Source organism: Nerophis ophidion, linkage group LG12 (genome assembly GCF_033978795.1).
Source record: "Nerophis ophidion isolate RoL-2023_Sa linkage group LG12, RoL_Noph_v1.0, whole genome shotgun sequence".
Taxonomy (NCBI): domain Eukaryota; kingdom Metazoa; phylum Chordata; class Actinopteri; order Syngnathiformes; family Syngnathidae; genus Nerophis; species Nerophis ophidion.
This window is the reverse complement of record NC_084622.1, coordinates 66,829,060-66,847,981: the sequence shown is the minus strand read 5'-3', so window position 1 is coordinate 66,847,981 and position 18,922 is coordinate 66,829,060. Positions and strand designations below refer to the sequence as shown.

Genomic DNA, 18,922 nt, shown 5'->3' with positions numbered 1-18,922 from the left:
TATGTCTTTCTACATTCCATTGGGATCAAGCATAATTTAAGGTTAAATTTTCAATTCGATCTACAGTATATGCATTGTGGAAAAATACTCTCAGTCACTGTGATTTTCCACTGGGTGTCTTTAGCATAAGGCAAGTCATCCCTCTACTGGTTTTTTCCGGACGTCATTAACACCTCCATGACGTCCATACCACTGGCTGTTTCTATTGAGTACCGTTTTGCATGTCAATGAATGTTCCTCAGTGTATAAATGAGGCTGATCTCTATCAGGGATCAGATGGCTCCAGATTTCCGAGGACAGAAGACTCCCGTATTTGTGTAAGCCTTTTTCATTCATTTTTGTACTATTTCTGTGACATGTTTTGCCTGATGAAGGCTTCAATAGCCGAAACGTTGCAGTGATATGTCATAGGCTATAATAAATAGTACATTTTTTGCTAAAAATTTGCAACTTCTATTTTTGATTGCCCGCCTACACACAACTACCTCTTGTTGCCATAGTCTGCCTGCTATTCAATTATGTCTGGGTTTGTGCCAATGCAACCCCTTTTGTTGTTTGCTCATATTCAGAGAACAACACTGGCGAGGCCTCAAATTCGGCCCTCCACTAAAGCCAATAATGACGAGCGTGACTTACACTTGGAGTCACGCCGTGGCGAATTAGCAGGCTTCAAATTTCAGAACAGAGGTAGTCATCAAGACAACAAATTTAACCGCAATCAAATTGACGGTTTAAAGAGGCATGATAACAACCTTTTACAAATTGAGAAGGATAATATAACTCCTATAATTGACCAAAATTGGAGTTCCTCTCTTTTTGTTGCCTCAAATCGGGCCAGAAGCAAACTTGGCACAAAGCTGTCTTTTGACACTGTGCGACAAGCTGAGATCCACATCGCCTCGCTTGTCCCACCTGACACCGACGTGGCCAGACGAGCAGCACTTCCAGGACCAGCCGATGACGTCACAGCAGCCGCTCCATCCACTTCAGCCCGGATACATCAGGCCCAGGCGGAGATTTACGGCGAGTTCCCTCCTCCAACCTGTTCGGCGCCAGCGGTCCTGACGACTCCACTACGGTCCGACGCACGTGCAGCATCCTGCTCCCCTCCTGCGACAACTCATGACAGGCAAGGGCAACACCGCAGAGGCCGCGATGACGACCCGAGACCATGGGACGTCAGACTCAAAGCGCCCCAGGAAAAGATGATGACAGCAGTGGAACACCCTCCTGCCTGCAGACGCCTCGGGAAGCAGCGGATCTTTCGGATGACAGCTGACAGCTCCCGGCCTCCTGATGACAGCTCGTCTTTGTTCAGCACCTCTGATCCAGCCAGAGGCACCTGCTCCGCATCTTGGAGCTCCTCCATCATCACGCTGACAGGTTGGCTCCAACATCGGGCCGGCCGACCACACAACAGGTGTCCCGATATGGTGGTCCAAGTTTGACATGCTGGCGACATGGCTGATGTCGGGCTGTCGCTTCGGAGGTCCTCTGGGTCTCCTGCGACGGGCGTGACGTCACCCTGACGGGGGGTCAATGGACTGTGCCCCTCCCCCTTCCCCTCTTTTATTTCTTTCTCTCTTTCTATCTCCTTTCGCTCACATCTCCCCCACAACCTAATACGCCCGTGCCTTCCCTCCGTCGCCCGGATGGGCGCCGTGCCCTTCGTGGGTCTCTTGGAGGCCGCCGATTCGGACTGGCCCTGACATCTCCTCCGCCATGTGGGACATTATCATCCCCCCCGATGCACTTCCTGTAATTTGACACAGGTACAAATTGGACAAATGTTTTTTATGGACACAAAAAATGTTTGTAATAACTGTGTAATTGATCTATTTTTACACATTGTCTTTACAGAGATGCTAATTTATATTCCTGGTAAAACTTTATATACTTTGCTAGGGATGCAACTCTGCCACTTTATTATATGTATGTTTAAAATTCTGATTAGACAACATGTATTTAAGTGGACTGTGTGTAGGTGGGCCCCGGAGAACTTTCTAGCCAAAACCCCGTCCTTATCCTAAACCTACCCGTCACTGGGGATAAGGACAAATATTCCATATTTTTAACTCTCCTTGTAATAACTTGTCAACTATTCAAGGATTGAGAATAATGTTAAGAATTGGATTCCACCTTGGGTTTCGCCGGAAAGTTCTCCAACACCTAATTATGTCTTTCTACATTCCATTGGGATCAAGCATAATTTAAGGTTAAATTTTCAATTCGATCTACAGTATATGCATTGTGGAAAAATACTCTCAGTCACTGTGATTTTCCACTGGGTGTCTTTAGCATAAGGCAAGTCATCCCTCTACTGGTTTTTTCCGGACGTCATTAACACCTCCATGACGTCCATACCACTGGCTGTTTCTATTGAGTACCGTTTTGCATGTCAATGAATGTTCCTCAGTGTATAAATGAGGCTGATCTCTATCAGGGATCAGATGGCTCCAGATTTCCGAGGACAGAAGACTCCCGTATTTGTGTAAGCCTTTTTCATTCATTTTTGTACTATTTCTGTGACATGTTTTGCCTGATGAAGGCTTCAATAGCCGAAACGTTGCAGTGATATGTCATAGGCTATAATAAATAGTACATTTTTTGCTAAAAATTTGCAACTTCTATTTTTGATTGCCCGCCTACACACAACTACCTCTTGTTGCCATAGTCTGCCTGCTATTCAATTATGTCTGGGTTTGTGCCAATGCAACCCCTTTTGTTGTTTGCTCATATTCAGAGAACAACACTGGCGAGGCCTCAAATTCGGCCCTCCACTAAAGCCAATAATGACGAGCGTGACTTACACTTGGAGTCACGCCGTGGCGAATTAGCAGGCTTCAAATTTCAGAACAGAGGTAGTCATCAAGACAACAAATTTAACCGCAATCAAATTGACGGTTTAAAGAGGCATGATAACAACCTTTTACAAATTGAGAAGGATAATATAACTCCTATAATTGACCAAAATTGGAGTTCCTCTCTTTTTGTTGCCTCAAATCGGGCCAGAAGCAAACTTGGCACAAAGCTGTCTTTTGACACTGTGCGACAAGCTGAGATCCACATCGCCTCGCTTGTCCCACCTGACACCGACGTGGCCAGACGAGCAGCACTTCCAGGACCAGCCGATGACGTCACAGCAGCCGCTCCATCCACTTCAGCCCGGATACATCAGGCCCAGGCGGAGATTTACGGCGAGTTCCCTCCTCCAACCTGTTCGGCGCCAGCGGTCCTGACGACTCCACTACGGTCCGACGCACGTGCAGCATCCTGCTCCCCTCCTGCGACAACTCATGACAGGCAAGGGCAACACCGCAGAGGCCGCGATGACGACCCGAGACCATGGGACGTCAGACTCAAAGCGCCCCAGGAAAAGATGATGACAGCAGTGGAACACCCTCCTGCCTGCAGACGCCTCGGGAAGCAGCGGATCTTTCGGATGACAGCTGACAGCTCCCGGCCTCCTGATGACAGCTCGTCTTTGTTCAGCACCTCTGATCCAGCCAGAGGCACCTGCTCCGCATCTTGGAGCTCCTCCATCATCACGCTGACAGGTTGGCTCCAACATCGGGCCGGCCGACCACACAACAGGTGTCCCGATATGGTGGTCCAAGTTTGACATGCTGGCGACATGGCTGATGTCGGGCTGTCGCTTCGGAGGTCCTCTGGGTCTCCTGCGACGGGCGTGACGTCACCCTGACGGGGGGTCAATGGACTGTGCCCCTCCCCCTTCCCCTCTTTTATTTCTTTCTCTCTTTCTATCTCCTTTCGCTCACATCTCCCCCACAACCTAATACGCCCGTGCCTTCCCTCCGTCGCCCGGATGGGCGCCGTGCCCTTCGTGGGTCTCTTGGAGGCCGCCGATTCGGACTGGCCCTGACATCTCCTCCGCCATGTGGGACATTATCATCCCCCCCGATGCACTTCCTGTAATTTGACACAGGTACAAATTGGACAAATGTTTTTTATGGACACAAAAAATGTTTGTAATAACTGTGTAATTGATCTATTTTTACACATTGTCTTTACAGAGATGCTAATTTATATTCCTGGTAAAACTTTATATACTTTGCTAGGGATGCAACTCTGCCACTTTATTATATGTATGTTTAAAATTCTGATTAGACAACATGTATTTAAGTGGACTGTGTGTAGGTGGGCCCCGGAGAACTTTCTAGCCAAAACCCCGTCCTTATCCTAAACCTACCCGTCACTGGGGATAAGGACAAATATTCCATATTTTTAACTCTCCTTGTAATAACTTGTCAACTATTCAAGGATTGAGAATAATGTTAAGAATTGGATTCCACCTTGGGTTTCGCCGGAAAGTTCTCCAACACCTAATTATGTCTTTCTACATTCCATTGGGATCAAGCATAATTTAAGGTTAAATTTTCAATTCGATCTACAGTATATGCATTGTGGAAAAATACTCTCAGTCACTGTGATTTTCCACTGGGTGTCTTTAGCATAAGGCAAGTCATCCCTCTACTGGTTTTTTCCGGACGTCATTAACACCTCCATGACGTCCATACCACTGGCTGTTTCTATTGAGTACCGTTTTGCATGTCAATGAATGTTCCTCAGTGTATAAATGAGGCTGATCTCTATCAGGGATCAGATGGCTCCAGATTTCCGAGGACAGAAGACTCCCGTATTTGTGTAAGCCTTTTTCATTCATTTTTGTACTATTTCTGTGACATGTTTTGCCTGATGAAGGCTTCAATAGCCGAAACGTTGCAGTGATATGTCATAGGCTATAATAAATAGTACATTTTTTGCTAAAAATTTGCAACTTCTATTTTTGATTGCCCGCCTACACACAACTACCTCTTGTTGCCATAGTCTGCCTGCTATTCAATTATGTCTGGGTTTGTGCCAATGCAACCCCTTTTGTTGTTTGCTCATATTCAGAGAACAACACTGGCGAGGCCTCAAATTCGGCCCTCCACTAAAGCCAATAATGACGAGCGTGACTTACACTTGGAGTCACGCCGTGGCGAATTAGCAGGCTTCAAATTTCAGAACAGAGGTAGTCATCAAGACAACAAATTTAACCGCAATCAAATTGACGGTTTAAAGAGGCATGATAACAACCTTTTACAAATTGAGAAGGATAATATAACTCCTATAATTGACCAAAATTGGAGTTCCTCTCTTTTTGTTGCCTCAAATCGGGCCAGAAGCAAACTTGGCACAAAGCTGTCTTTTGACACTGTGCGACAAGCTGAGATCCACATCGCCTCGCTTGTCCCACCTGACACCGACGTGGCCAGACGAGCAGCACTTCCAGGACCAGCCGATGACGTCACAGCAGCCGCTCCATCCACTTCAGCCCGGATACATCAGGCCCAGGCGGAGATTTACGGCGAGTTCCCTCCTCCAACCTGTTCGGCGCCAGCGGTCCTGACGACTCCACTACGGTCCGACGCACGTGCAGCATCCTGCTCCCCTCCTGCGACAACTCATGACAGGCAAGGGCAACACCGCAGAGGCCGCGATGACGACCCGAGACCATGGGACGTCAGACTCAAAGCGCCCCAGGAAAAGATGATGACAGCAGTGGAACACCCTCCTGCCTGCAGACGCCTCGGGAAGCAGCGGATCTTTCGGATGACAGCTGACAGCTCCCGGCCTCCTGATGACAGCTCGTCTTTGTTCAGCACCTCTGATCCAGCCAGAGGCACCTGCTCCGCATCTTGGAGCTCCTCCATCATCACGCTGACAGGTTGGCTCCAACATCGGGCCGGCCGACCACACAACAGGTGTCCCGATATGGTGGTCCAAGTTTGACATGCTGGCGACATGGCTGATGTCGGGCTGTCGCTTCGGAGGTCCTCTGGGTCTCCTGCGACGGGCGTGACGTCACCCTGACGGGGGGTCAATGGACTGTGCCCCTCCCCCTTCCCCTCTTTTATTTCTTTCTCTCTTTCTATCTCCTTTCGCTCACATCTCCCCCACAACCTAACCCTAACCCTAACCCTAACCCTAACCCTAACCCTAACCCTAACCCTAACCCTAACCTAACCCTAACCCTAACCCTAACCCTAACCCTAACCCTAACCCTAACCCTAACCCTAACCCTAACCCTAACCCTAACCCTAACCCTAACCCTAACCCTAACCCTAACCCTAACCCTAACCCTAACCCTAACCCTAACCCTAACCCTAACCCTAACCCTAACCCTAACCCTAACCCTAACCCTAACCCTAACCCTAACCCTAACCCTAACCCTAACCCTAACCCTAACCCTAACCCTAACCCTAACCCTAACCCTAACCCTAACCCTAACCCTAACCCTAACCCTAACCCTAACCCTAACCCTAACCCTAACCCATCACAACTGTAGGATTCATTTGGAGAAGCCAAACATCTTTCATAACACACCATAATACTTACCTGTGTAGTTGTCCACGTTGTGATGAACGTCGAGTAGACCCATCACAACTGTAGGATTCATTTGGAGAAGTCAAACAACGACGCTGCAGTGTTGAGCTAGAGCCCCGCCCACTGCAGACCTCCCTATATATTCTCCTCCGGCTCAAAACGGCACAGAACTCTCCAGCAGTCGAAGGGAACACATCCTGCTGTAGAGAAAAATAGAGTAGCCGTAAGTCTAGGGGATTAGAAGTGCCCCACCTACTAGGGAATTAGAAGTGTCCCAGTAGGCACAGACTCGCAGTTAAAAAGATGTTTACATCCTGCAATCAGTGCAAAGCCAGCCTGAAGAGGTCAAGAGACCGAAACGCGTCGCTGGATGGCAGGGCCAGTCATGCCCGTCACTAATTTGGCTGTATGTGTCTGACGCAGCATGCGCATCTTTCGGGGTCTTCGGGGGGTTCCGGGGTTGGTGTGGGCGTCGCCCGGGCGGGCTGCAGACGGACTGTGCATTCCCCTTCCCCCAATCCTAACCCTAACCATAATCCTAACCAAGCCTGTGCCTCCAGTCCGTCTGGGTGGCGTCCCATCATTCGTGGGCCTTCTGGGGACTTTGTTGTGGTGTGTGTGTTGTTGGGGGGCCACAAGTTTAACACACAAACTTGTTGTAGACACAACAATAAACAGGAGTCGGAGAAACATCAAAGCAAACATTTTAATGCTTTCATAACACACCATAATACTTACCTGTCTGGTTGTCCACGTTGTGATGAACATTGTACGTCGAGTAGACCCATCACAACTGTAGGATTCATTTGGCTGTTTGGTTGTCCACGTTGTGATGAACATTGTACGTCGAGTAGACCCATCACAACTGTAGGATTCATTTGGAGAAGCCAAACATCTTTCATAACACACCATAATACTTACCTGTGTAGTTGTCCACGTTGTGATGAACGTCGAGTAGACCCATCACAACTGTAGGATTCATTTGGAGAAGTCAAACAACGACGCTGCAGTGTTGAGCTAGAGCCCCGCCCACTGCAGACCTCCCTATATATTCTCCTCCGGCTCAAAACGGCACAGAACTCTCCAGCAGTCGAAGGGAACACATCCTGCTGTAGAGAAAAATAGAGTAGCCGTAAGTCTAGGGGATTAGAAGTGCCCCACCTACTAGGGAATTAGAAGTGTCCCAGTAGGCACAGACTCGCAGTTAAAAAGATGTTTACATCCTGCAATCAGTGCAAAGCCAGCCTGAAGAGGTCAAGAGACCGAAACGCGTCGCTGGATGGCAGGGCCAGTCATGCCCGTCACTAATTTGGCTGTATGTGTCTGACGCAGCATGCGCATCTTTCGGGGTCTTCGGGGGGTTCCGGGGTTGGTGTGGGCGTCGCCCGGGCGGGCTGCAGACGGACTGTGCATTCCCCTTCCCCCAATCCTAACCCTAACCATAATCCTAACCAAGCCTGTGCCTCCAGTCCGTCTGGGTGGCGTCCCATCATTCGTGGGCCTTCTGGGGACTTTGTTGTGGTGTGTGTGTTGTTGGGGGGCCACAAGTTTAACACACAAACTTGTTGTAGACACAACAATAAACAGGAGTCGGAGAAACATCAAAGCAAACATTTTAATGCTTTCATAACACACCATAATACTTACCTGTCTGGTTGTCCACGTTGTGATGAACATTGTACGTCGAGTAGACCCATCACAACTGTAGGATTCATTTGGCTGTTTGGTTGTCCACGTTGTGATGAACATTGTACGTCGAGTAGACCCATCACAACTGTAGGATTCATTTGGAGAAGCCAAACATCTTTCATAACACACCATAATACTTACCTGTGTAGTTGTCCACGTTGTGATGAACGTCGAGTAGACCCATCACAACTGTAGGATTCATTTGGAGAAGTCAAACAACGACGCTGCAGTGTTGAGCTAGAGCCCCGCCCACTGCAGACCTCCCTATATATTCTCCTCCGGCTCAAAACGGCACAGAACTCTCCAGCAGTCGAAGGGAACACATCCTGCTGTAGAGAAAAATAGAGTAGCCGTAAGTCTAGGGGATTAGAAGTGCCCCACCTACTAGGGAATTAGAAGTGTCCCAGTAGGCACAGACTCGCAGTTAAAAAGATGTTTACATCCTGCAATCAGTGCAAAGCCAGCCTGAAGAGGTCAAGAGACCGAAACGCGTCGCTGGATGGCAGGGCCAGTCATGCCCGTCACTAATTTGGCTGTATGTGTCTGACGCAGCATGCGCATCTTTCGGGGTCTTCGGGGGGTTCCGGGGTTGGTGTGGGCGTCGCCCGGGCGGGCTGCAGACGGACTGTGCATTCCCCTTCCCCCAATCCTAACCCTAACCATAATCCTAACCCTAACCCTAACCCTAACCCTAACCCTAACCCTAACCCTAACCCTAACCCTAACCCTAACCCTAACCCTAACCCTAACCCTAACCCTAACCCTAACCCTAACCCTAACCCTAACCCTAACCCTAACCCTAACCCTAACCCTAACCCTAACCCTAACCCTAACCCTAACCCTAACCCTAACCCTAACCCTAACCCTAACCCTAACCCTAACCCTAACCCTAACCCTAACCCTAACCCTAACCCTAACCCTAACCCTAACCCTAACTCCTCTCCTAAACCTAACCTTTACTCTCTCTCTCATCTCACTCTCTCTCTCTCTCTCTCACTCACTCTCTCTCTCTCTCTCTCTCTCTCTCTCTCTCTCTCTATCTCACTCTCTCTCTCTCCTAACCCTAACCCCAACCCCAACCACAAACCTGACACGCCAGTGCCTCCGGCCTTGTTTCGGGTGGCGTCCTGCCTGCGATGATTGTCACTCTGGGTGGCCTGCTCGGTGAGTACAAATCGTTTCACAGTGCGGGTGTCGTGACGTTACAACAAGTCGAACTTTTAGACTTGATTTGAACACATTCCAAATGGAGGGAAAGGTATATCAAAGCAAACATTTTATTGCTTTGGTCAAACATTCCGATAGTCCACGGCGTGTTTGTCCACTATGTGTTGCACATAATATGTCGATTTGACGCTTCACATATGTAGGATGTTATTTTGAGAGTCTTTTGACTCCGCTGTAGTTGTGAGCACTAGCCACGCCCACTGCAGCACACTATATAACCTCCTCCATTTGGAGCCCAGGCTCATTCCCTCTCCGGCAGTTCATGAGATACCCTCCTGCCCGAGGACACATAGGGAAGCCGTCTCGACCACGGGGTTTCAAGGAAGCACCCTTTACCCACTGGAGAAGGAGAAGAGCTCCAGTGGGCGTGGCCCAGCCAGCCTGACGAGGCCTGAAAGGCCGAAACGCGCGTCGCTGGATATTATCCGCATGTGTTTGTCACTTCATTTAAAGCCCCGATTCGATTTCTTCCAGGGTCCTTGGGGTGGCCATCGTTCGGCTTGGCGTCGCCTGGACAGGTTGTGATGGAGCGAGCACACCCTCCTCTTCTCTTTTTTCTTTTTTTCACACTCTCTCTCTCTCTATCCCTCTCCCTCTCCTCTCCTAAACCTAACCTTTACTCTCTCCTCTCCTAAACCTAACCTTTACTCTCTCTCTCATCTCACTCTCTCTCTCTCTCTCTCACTCACTCTCTCTCTCTCTCTCTCTCTCTCTCTCTCTCTCTCTATCTCACTCTCTCTCTCTCCTAACCCTAACCCCAACCCCAACCACAAACCTGACACGCCAGTGCCTCCGGCCTTGTTTCGGGTGGCGTCCTGCCTGCGATGATTGTCACTCTGGGTGGCCTGCTCGGTGAGTACAAATCGTTTCACAGTGCGGGTGTCGTGACGTTACAACAAGTCGAACTTTTAGACTTGATTTGAACACATTCCAAATGGAGGGAAAGGTATATCAAAGCAAACATTTTATTGCTTTGGTCAAACATTCCGATAGTCCACGGCGTGTTTGTCCACTATGTGTTGCACATAATATGTCGATTTGACGCTTCACATATGTAGGATGTTATTTTGAGAGTCTTTTGACTCCGCTGTAGTTGTGAGCACTAGCCACGCCCACTGCAGCACACTATATAACCTCCTCCATTTGGAGCCCAGGCTCATTCCCTCTCCGGCAGTTCATGAGATACCCTCCTGCCCGAGGACACATAGGGAAGCCGTCTCGACCACGGGGTTTCAAGGAAGCACCCTTTACCCACTGGAGAAGGAGAAGAGCGTGGCCCAGCCAGCCTGACGAGGCCTGAAAGGCCGAAACGCGCGTCGCTGGATATTATCCGCATGTGTTTGTCACTTCATTTAAAGCCCCGATTCGATTTCTTCCAGGGTCCTTGGGGTGGCCATCGTTCGGCTTGGCGTCGCCTGGACAGGTTGTGATGGAGCGAGCACACCCTCCTCTTCTCTTTTTTCTTTTTTTCACACTCTCTCTCTCTCTATCCCTCTCCCTCTCCTCTCCTAAACCTAACCTTTACTCTCTCCTCTCCTAAACCTAACCTTTACTCTCTCTCTCATCTCACTCTCTCTCTCTCTCTCTCACTCACTCTCTCTCTCTCTCTCTCTCTCTCTCTCTCTCTCTCTATCTCACTCTCTCTCTCTCCTAACCCTAACCCCAACCCCAACCACAAACCTAACCCTAACCCTAACCCTAACCCTAACCCTAACCCTAACCCTAACCCTAACCCTAACCCTAACCCTAACCCTAACCCTAACCCTAACCCTAACCCTAACCCTAAACCCTAACCCTAACCCTAACCCTAACCCTAACCCTAACCCTAACCCTAACCCTAACCCTAACCCTAACCCTAACCCTAACCCTAACCCTAACCCTAACCCTAACCCTAACCCTAACCCTAACCCTAAACCCTAACCCTAACCATAATCCTAACCCTAACCCTAACCCTAACCCTAACCCTAACCCTAACCCTAACCCTAACCCTAACCCTAACCCTAACCCTAACCCTAACCCTAACCCTAACCCTAACCCTAACCCTAACCCTAACCCTAACCCTAACCCTAACCCTAACCCTAACCCTAACCCTAACCCTAACCCTAACCCTAACCCTAACCCTAACCCTAACCCTAACCCTAACCCTAACCCTAACCCTAACCCTAACCCTAACCCTAACCCTAACCCTAACCCTAACCCTAACCCTAACCCTAACCCTAACCCTAACCCTCTCCCTCTCCTCTCCTAAACCTAACCTTTACTCTCTCCTCTCCTAAACCTAACCTTTACTCTCTCTCTCATCTCACTCTCTCTCTCTCTCTCTCACTCACTCTCTCTCTCTCTCTCTCTCTCTCTCTCTCTCTCTCTCTCTCTCTATCTCACTCTCTCTCTCTCCTAACCCTAACCCCAACCCCAACCACAAACCTAACCCTAACCCTAACCCTAACCCTAACCCTAACCCTAACCCTAACCCTAACCCTAACCCTAACCCTAACCCTAACCCCCACCCCTTACCCTAACCCTAACCACTCTCCTTTTTCACTCCTAAAACCTACCCATCTCTCTTTTCTTTACACCTAACACCTACCCATCTCTCCTTCTCTTTATACCTAACCCTAACTCCTAACTCTAACCCTAACCCCAACCCCAACCCCAACCCTAACCCTAACCCTAACCCTAACCCTAACCCTAACCCTGTGTGGTTGTCCACGTTGTGATGAACGTCGAGTAGACCCATCACAATGTTAGGATCTAATTTGGCGAGTCCACGTTGTGATGAACGTCGAGTAGACCCATCACAATGTTAGGATCTTATTTGGAGAGTCAAACATCGACACTGCAGTGTTGAGCGTGAGCCCCGCCCACTGCAGACCTCCTATAAATTCTCCTCCTGCTCAAAACGGCTCAGTACTCTCCAGCAGGTGAATGGAGCACATCCTGCTGTAGAGAAAAATAGAGTTGCCGTTAGTCTAGGGGATTAGAAGTGCCCCACCTACTAGGGAATTAGAAGTGTCCCAGTAGGCACAGACTCGCAGTTAAAAAGATGTTTACATCCTGCAATCAGTGCAAAGCCAGCCTGAAGAGGTCAAGAGACCGAAACGCGTCGCTGGATGGCAGGACCAGTCATGTCCGCTACTAATTTGGCTGTTGGTGTCTGACGCAGCATGCGCACCTTTCAGGGTCTTCGGGGGGTTCCGGGGTTGGTGTGGGCGTCGCCCGGGCGGGCTGCAGACGGACTGTGCATTCCCCTTCCCCCAATCCTAACCCTAACCATAATCCTAACCAAGCCTGTGCCTCCAGTCCGTCTGGGTGGCGTCCCATCATTCGTGGGCCTTCTGGGGACTTTGTTGTGGTGTGTGTGTTGTTGGGGGGCCACAAGTTGAGTACCGAAACTTGTTTTAGACACAACAATAAACAGGAGTCGGAGAAACATCAAAGCAAACATTTTAATGCTTTCAAAAAACACCATAATACTTACCTGTGTGTTTGTCCACGTTGTGATGCACATTGTATGTCGAGTAGACACATCACAACTGTAGGATTAGTTTGGAGAAGTCAAACATCGACGCTGCAGTGTTGAGCTGGAGCCCCGCCCACTGCAGACCTCCCTATATATTCTCCTCCTGCTCAAAACGGCACAGAACTCTCCAGCAGTCGTATGGAGCACATCCTGCTGTAGAGAAAAATAGAGTAGCCGTAAGTCTAGGGGATTAGAAGTGCCCCACCTACTAGGGAATTAGAAGTGTCCCAGTAGGCACAGACTCGCAGTTAAAAAGATGTTTACATCCTGCAATCAGTGCAAAGCCAGCCTGAAGAGGTCAAGAGACCGAAACGCGTCGCTGGATGGCAGGACCAGTCATGTCCGCTACTAATTAGGCTGTTTGTGTCTGACGCAGCATGCGCACCTTTCAGGGTCTTCGGGGGGTTCCGGGGTTGGTGTGGGCGTCGCCCGGGCGGGCTGCAGACGGACTGTGCATTCCCCTTCCCCCAATCCTAACCCTAACCATAATCCTAACCCTTAGGGTAAGGGTAAGGATAAGGATTTGGGTTGGGGTTGGGGTTAGGGTTGGTGTTAGGGTTGGGTTGGGGTTGGGGTTGTGGTTGGGATTGGGATTGGGGTTAGAGGGTAGGTCTTAGGCATAGAAAGGCAGTTGGTTAGGGTTGGGGTAAGGGTAAGGATTTAGGGTTAGATTTAAAGAGAAAGAGAGACGGGTAGGGTTCAGGCATGGAAAGAAAGTCGGTTAGGGTTGGGGTTAGAGGGTAGGTTTTAGGCATAGAAAGACAGTCGGTTGGGTTTAGGGTTGGGGTTGGGGTTAGGGTTGGGGTTGGGGTTAGGGTTGGGATTTGGGTTAGAAGGTAGGTCTTAGGCATAGAAAGACAGGCGGTTGGGGTTAGGGTTGGGGTTAGGGTTGGGGTTAGGGTTGGGGTTTGGGGTTGGGGTTAGGGTTGGGGTTAGAGGGTAGGTCTTAGGCATAGAAAAGACAGTCAGTTAGGGTTAGGGTTGGGGTAAGGATTTGGGTTAAAGTAAGGGTTGGGGTAAGGATTTGGGTTGGGGTTAGGGTTGGGCTTAGGGTTAGGGTTGGGGTTAGGGTTGGGGTCAGAGGGTAGGTCTTAGGCATAGAAAAGACAGCCGGTTAGGGTTAGGGTTGGGGTAGGGATTTGGGTTAGGGTTAGGGTTGGGGTTAGGTTTAGGGTAAGGGTAAGGATTTGGGTTGGGGTTAGGGTTGGGGTTGGGGTTAGGGTTGGGGTTGTGGTTGGGATTGGGGTTAGAGGGTAGGTCTTAGGCATAGAAAGGCAGTTGGTTAGGGTTGGGGTAAGGATTTGGGTTAGGGTTAGGGTTGGGGTTAGGTTTAGGGTAAGGGTAAGGATTTGGGTTGGGGTTAGGGTTGGGTTGGGGTTAGGGTTGGGGTTGTGGTTGGGATTGGGGTTAGAGGGTAGGTCTTAGGCATAGAAAGGCAGTTGGTTAGGGTTGGGGTAAGGGTAAGGATTTAGGGTTAGATTTAAAGAGAAAGAGAGACGGGTAGGATTCAGGCATGGAAAGAAAGTCGGTTAGGGTTGGGGTTAGAGGGTAGGTTTTAGGCATAGAAAGACAGTCGGTTGGGGTTAGGGTAGGGGTTGGGGTTGGGGTTAGGGTTAGGGTTGGGGTTGGGATCTGGGTTAGAAGATAGGTCTTAGGCATAGAAAGACAGTCGGTTGGGGTTAGGGTTGGGGTTAGGGTTGGGGTTAGGGTTGGGGTTTGGGTTAGGGTTGGGGTTAGGGTTAGAGGGTAGGTCTTAGGCATAGAAAAGACAGTCAGTTAGGGTTAGGGTTGGGGTAAGGATTTGGGTTAAAGTAAGGGTTGGGGTAAGGATTTGGGTTGGGGTTAGGGTTGGGCTTAGGGTTGGGGTAAGGGTAAGGTTTCGGGTTGGGGTTAGGTTTAGGGTTGGGGTTAGGGTTAGAGGGTAGGTTTTAGGCATAGGAAAGACAGTCGGTTAGGGTTAGGGTTGGGGTAAGGATTTGGGTTAGGGTAAGGGTTGGGGTTAGGGTTGGGGTAAGGATTTGGGTTAGGGTTGTGGTTGGGATTGGGGTTAGAGGGTAGGTCTTAGGCATAGATAGACAGTCGGTTGAGGTTAGGGTTGGGGTTAGGGTTGGTGTTAGGGTTGGCGTTAGGGTTGGGGTTAGGGTTGGGGTTAGGGTTGGGGTTAGAGGGTAGGTCTTAGGGATAGAAAAGACAGTCGGTTAGGGTTAGGGTTGGGGTAAGGATTTGGGTTAGGGTAAGGGTTGGGGTTAGGGTAAGGGTAAGGATTTGGGTTGGGGTTAGGGTTAGGGTTGGGGTAAGGGTAAGGATTTGGGTTGGGGTTAGGGTTAGGGTTGGGGTTGGGGTTGGGGTTGGGATTGGGGTTAGAGGGTAGGTTTTAGGCATAGAAAGACAGGTTAGGGTTAGATTTAAAGGGAAAGAGAGACGGGTAGGTCTTAGGCATAGAAAGAAAGTCGGTTAGGGTTGGGGTTAGAGGGTAGGTTTTAGGCATAGAAAGACAGTCGGTTAGGGTTGGGGTTAGGATTGGGGTTAGGGTTGGGGTAAGGATTAGGGTTAGGGTTAGAGGGTAGGTTTTAGGCATAGAAAGTCGGTTAGGGTTGGGGTTAGAGGGTAGGTTTTAGGCATAGAAAGACAGTCGGTTAGGGTTAGGGTTGGGGTAAGGGTAAGGATTTGGGTTAAGGTTAGGTTTTAGGCATAGAAAGACAGTCGGTTGGGGTAAGGGTTGGGGTTGGTGTAAGGATTTGGGTTAGGGTTAGGGTTAGGGTTAGGGTTAGGGTTGGGGTTAGGGTTAGGGTTGGGGTTAGGATTGGGGTTAGGGTTGGGGTAAGGAGTTGGGGTTTGGGGTTAGGGTTGGGGTTAGGGTTAGGGTTAGAGTTGGGGTTGGGGTTTGGGGTTAGGGTTGGGGTTAGGGTTAGGGTTGGGGTTGGAGTTGGGGTTGGGGTTTGGGGTTGGGGTTGGGGTTAGGGTTAGGGTTAGGGTTGGGGTTAAGGTTAGGGTTGGGGTTAGGGTTGGGGTTGGGGTTAGGATTGGGGTTAGGGTTGGGGTAAGGAGTTGGGGTAAGGAGTTGGGGTCTGGGTTAGGGTTGGGGTTAGAGGGTAGGTCTTAACTATAGAAAGAAAGTCTGTTAGGGTTGGGGTTAGAGGGTAAGTTTTAGGCATAGAAAGACAGTCGGTTAGGGTTGGGTTTGGATTGGGGTTAGGGTTGGGGTAAGGATTTAGGGTTGGATTTAAAGAGAAAGAGAGAAAGGTAGGATTTAGGCATAGAAAGTCGGTTAGGGTTGGGGTTAGGATTGGGGTCAGGGGGTAGGTTTTAGGCAAAGAAAGACAGTCGGTTAGGGTTGGGGTTTGGATTGGGGTCATGGGGTAGGTTTTAGGCATAGAAAGACAGTCGGTTAGGGTAAGGATTTGGGTTAGGATAAGGGTTAGGTTTTAGGCATAGACAGACAGTCGGTTAGGGTTGGGGTAAGGGTAAGGATTTGGGTTAGGTTAAGGGTTGGGTTAGGGTAAGGTTAGGGTTGGGGTTGGGGTTGGGGTTGTGGTTGGGATTGGGGTTGGGGTTAGAGGGTAGGTCTTTGACATAGAAAGACAGTCGGTTAGGGTTGGGGTAAGGGTAAGGATTTAGGGTTAGATTTAAAGAGAAAGAGACGGGTAGGATTCAGGCATAGAAAGAAAGTCGGTTAGGGTTGGGGTTAGAGGGTAGGTTTTAGGCATAGAAAAGACAGTCGGTTAGGGTTGGGGTTAGGATTGGGGTTAGGGTTGGGGTAAGGATTTAGGGTTAGATTTAAAGAGAAAGCGAGATGGGTAGCATTTAGGCATCGAAAGAAAGTCGTTTAGGGTTGGGGTTATGGTTAGGGTTAGAGGGTAGGTTTTAGGCATAGAAAGACAGTCGGTTAGGGTTGGGGTTAGGGTTAACCCTCTAACCCTAACCCCAATTCGTTGTACGTTTGTATACTGACTGAAAAAAAAGTGCATACATATGTACACATTGGTACAAATGTATACACGTTTAAATATGTATATGTAAGCATATGTATACACACACATTACTGTAGATGAAACTAAACATGTCCCTACCTTTAAGACATGTGTTTCCAATCCGTCTGTCAGCTCCCATCGTTCCAGGAATTCTTCGGGAACCAGGCAAATCATGTGGTCCTTGTGGAACCATTAATCACGGAGGACCAGAATAGCCGGTTGTTCAACGGCACAGCCCTTTTAGTGCTCACTGCTACTGCTGCCAGCCTCTCTGTCACAAAAAAGAGATTCATTTAGGAACTGTATAATGTAGAGATTAAAAATATACCATACATACATCTTATACACCAGGGGGCACCAACCTTTTTGAAACCAAGGGTTACTTCTTGAGTACTGATTTATGCGAAAGCCTACCAGTTTGTTACACACTTAAATAAATTGCCAAAAATAGCCAATTTGCTACATTTACCTTTAGCTCTATGTTATTATTAATAATAAATATGTGGAAAAACTGATCTTAATGATTTAGGGTTAGGGTTAAGGTTAGCTAGCCACTAACATTTTTTAACAAATCATGAATTACTTTGCACCATGTTTGTACAAATAATAACTCACGTAAAATACAAAAGTCAACTCTCATCATGTCACACTTTGAACTGGACACCAAATCTGATATCTGTTTCTTTGTCAGTTAGTGGGAAACCTGGCATGGCATTCTGTTAACTAGTGTGTTGTACTCTGCTGTGTAACTAGAAACTGCAACTCTGAGTGAGTCTTGCAGATGTGCATCAGTGAGGCTTGTTCTGTGTTTCTTCTTGATGAAGTTCATGTCAGAAAAGGCTGATTCACAAAGATAAGTGGAACCAAACAGGCTTGCAACCTTCATAGTTGCTGCACATACACCACTGTACTTTTCTGTGTGAACAAAGCACCAAAAGTTTGGTGCAGCCTGGTGGACTTAACATTTTAAATTTTCAGGAAAGAAGAGGAATGAATTTAAAAGGTAAAAAGGTATATGTGTTTAAAAATCCTAAAATCATTTTCAAGAATGTATTTTTTCTCTTAAATTGTCTTTCTGAAAGTTATAAGAAGCAAAGTAAAAAGACAGGGTCTTTAAAATATTTTCTTGGATTTTCTAATTAAATTTTAGTTTTGTCTCTCTTAGAATTAAAAATGTCGAGCAAAGCGAGAGTTGGGGTTAACCCTAACCCTGATAGTACATAAATATAATTTAAAAAATAGAGGCAGCTCACTGGTAAGTGCTGCTATTTGAGCTATTTTTAGAACAGGCCAGCGGGCTACTCATCTGGTCCTTACGTGTTAGGGTCAGGGTTAGGGTGTCCGCGTTGGTGACCCCTGTTATACACAATAACTTATTCCTTACTATAAAACACTAACCCTAACCTCTCCACCACATCTCCACACATCTTCCAACATTTTCGGTTTTGATTTGATTTTGGCTAACTGTCATTTTCAATTTTGACATATTGAACTGAAACTTTACATATGTAATAGAGTTTTTGTTTACAATAACAAGCAATTGATTATTTTTTGGGAGGGAAATTAGAGTGGTAAAGCTCACCTTGCAACATTCTTTATACCACATCAATAATATGCTGGTCAGATATATCTTGTCCCTGAAGAGAAGAACAACATTGTGTAAAAGTGACAACCATTACATTTCCCAAACAGTGAGTGGACTCACCGGTGGACCCTCAATACCCGGCCTGCCATGCACACCGCTCATGCCTTTCAACCCCCAAGGACCATGCAGTCCAGGGGGTCCTACATCACCTGGCTGCCCAGAGTCTCCATGTTGGACCATTATGTCCAAGGTCTCCTCACTCTGTGCTGCAAACACATACAAGTGCATGAAGTGTATATTTACTTAACACATGATCATACACAACTCACCTGTCCTTTAGTGCCAGATTCTCCAGACATACCCTGTCACACCCAAACAATCATGAGATACTGATTTTAAAAATTGCAAGTTCTTGTCCTTTAGATTTGTTTTCCTCCGTTCAGTAAGCACAGCACCCAGAAACATTTGTGTTTCTACATGTAAGGTTCAACTACGAAAATGTTTGAATGCAGCGTTGAAAGATTGTCCAACAATAGTTTG

The 18,922-nt window shown here is 48.2% G+C and overlaps 1 long non-coding RNA gene across 1 annotated transcript; it reads right to left on the bottom strand.

The window, feature by feature from the left end:
- Positions 1-6,395: 6,395 nt before the first annotated feature.
- Positions 6,396-18,587, bottom strand: LOC133563857 (uncharacterized). The gene is made up of 4 exons (XR_009809141.1): positions 18,503-18,587; positions 18,380-18,434; positions 16,897-17,068; positions 6,396-8,408 (listed from the first exon to the last, which is right to left on the bottom strand). It is a non-coding gene; the product is annotated as an uncharacterized LOC133563857 (long non-coding RNA).
- Positions 18,588-18,922: the final 335 nt, after the last annotated feature.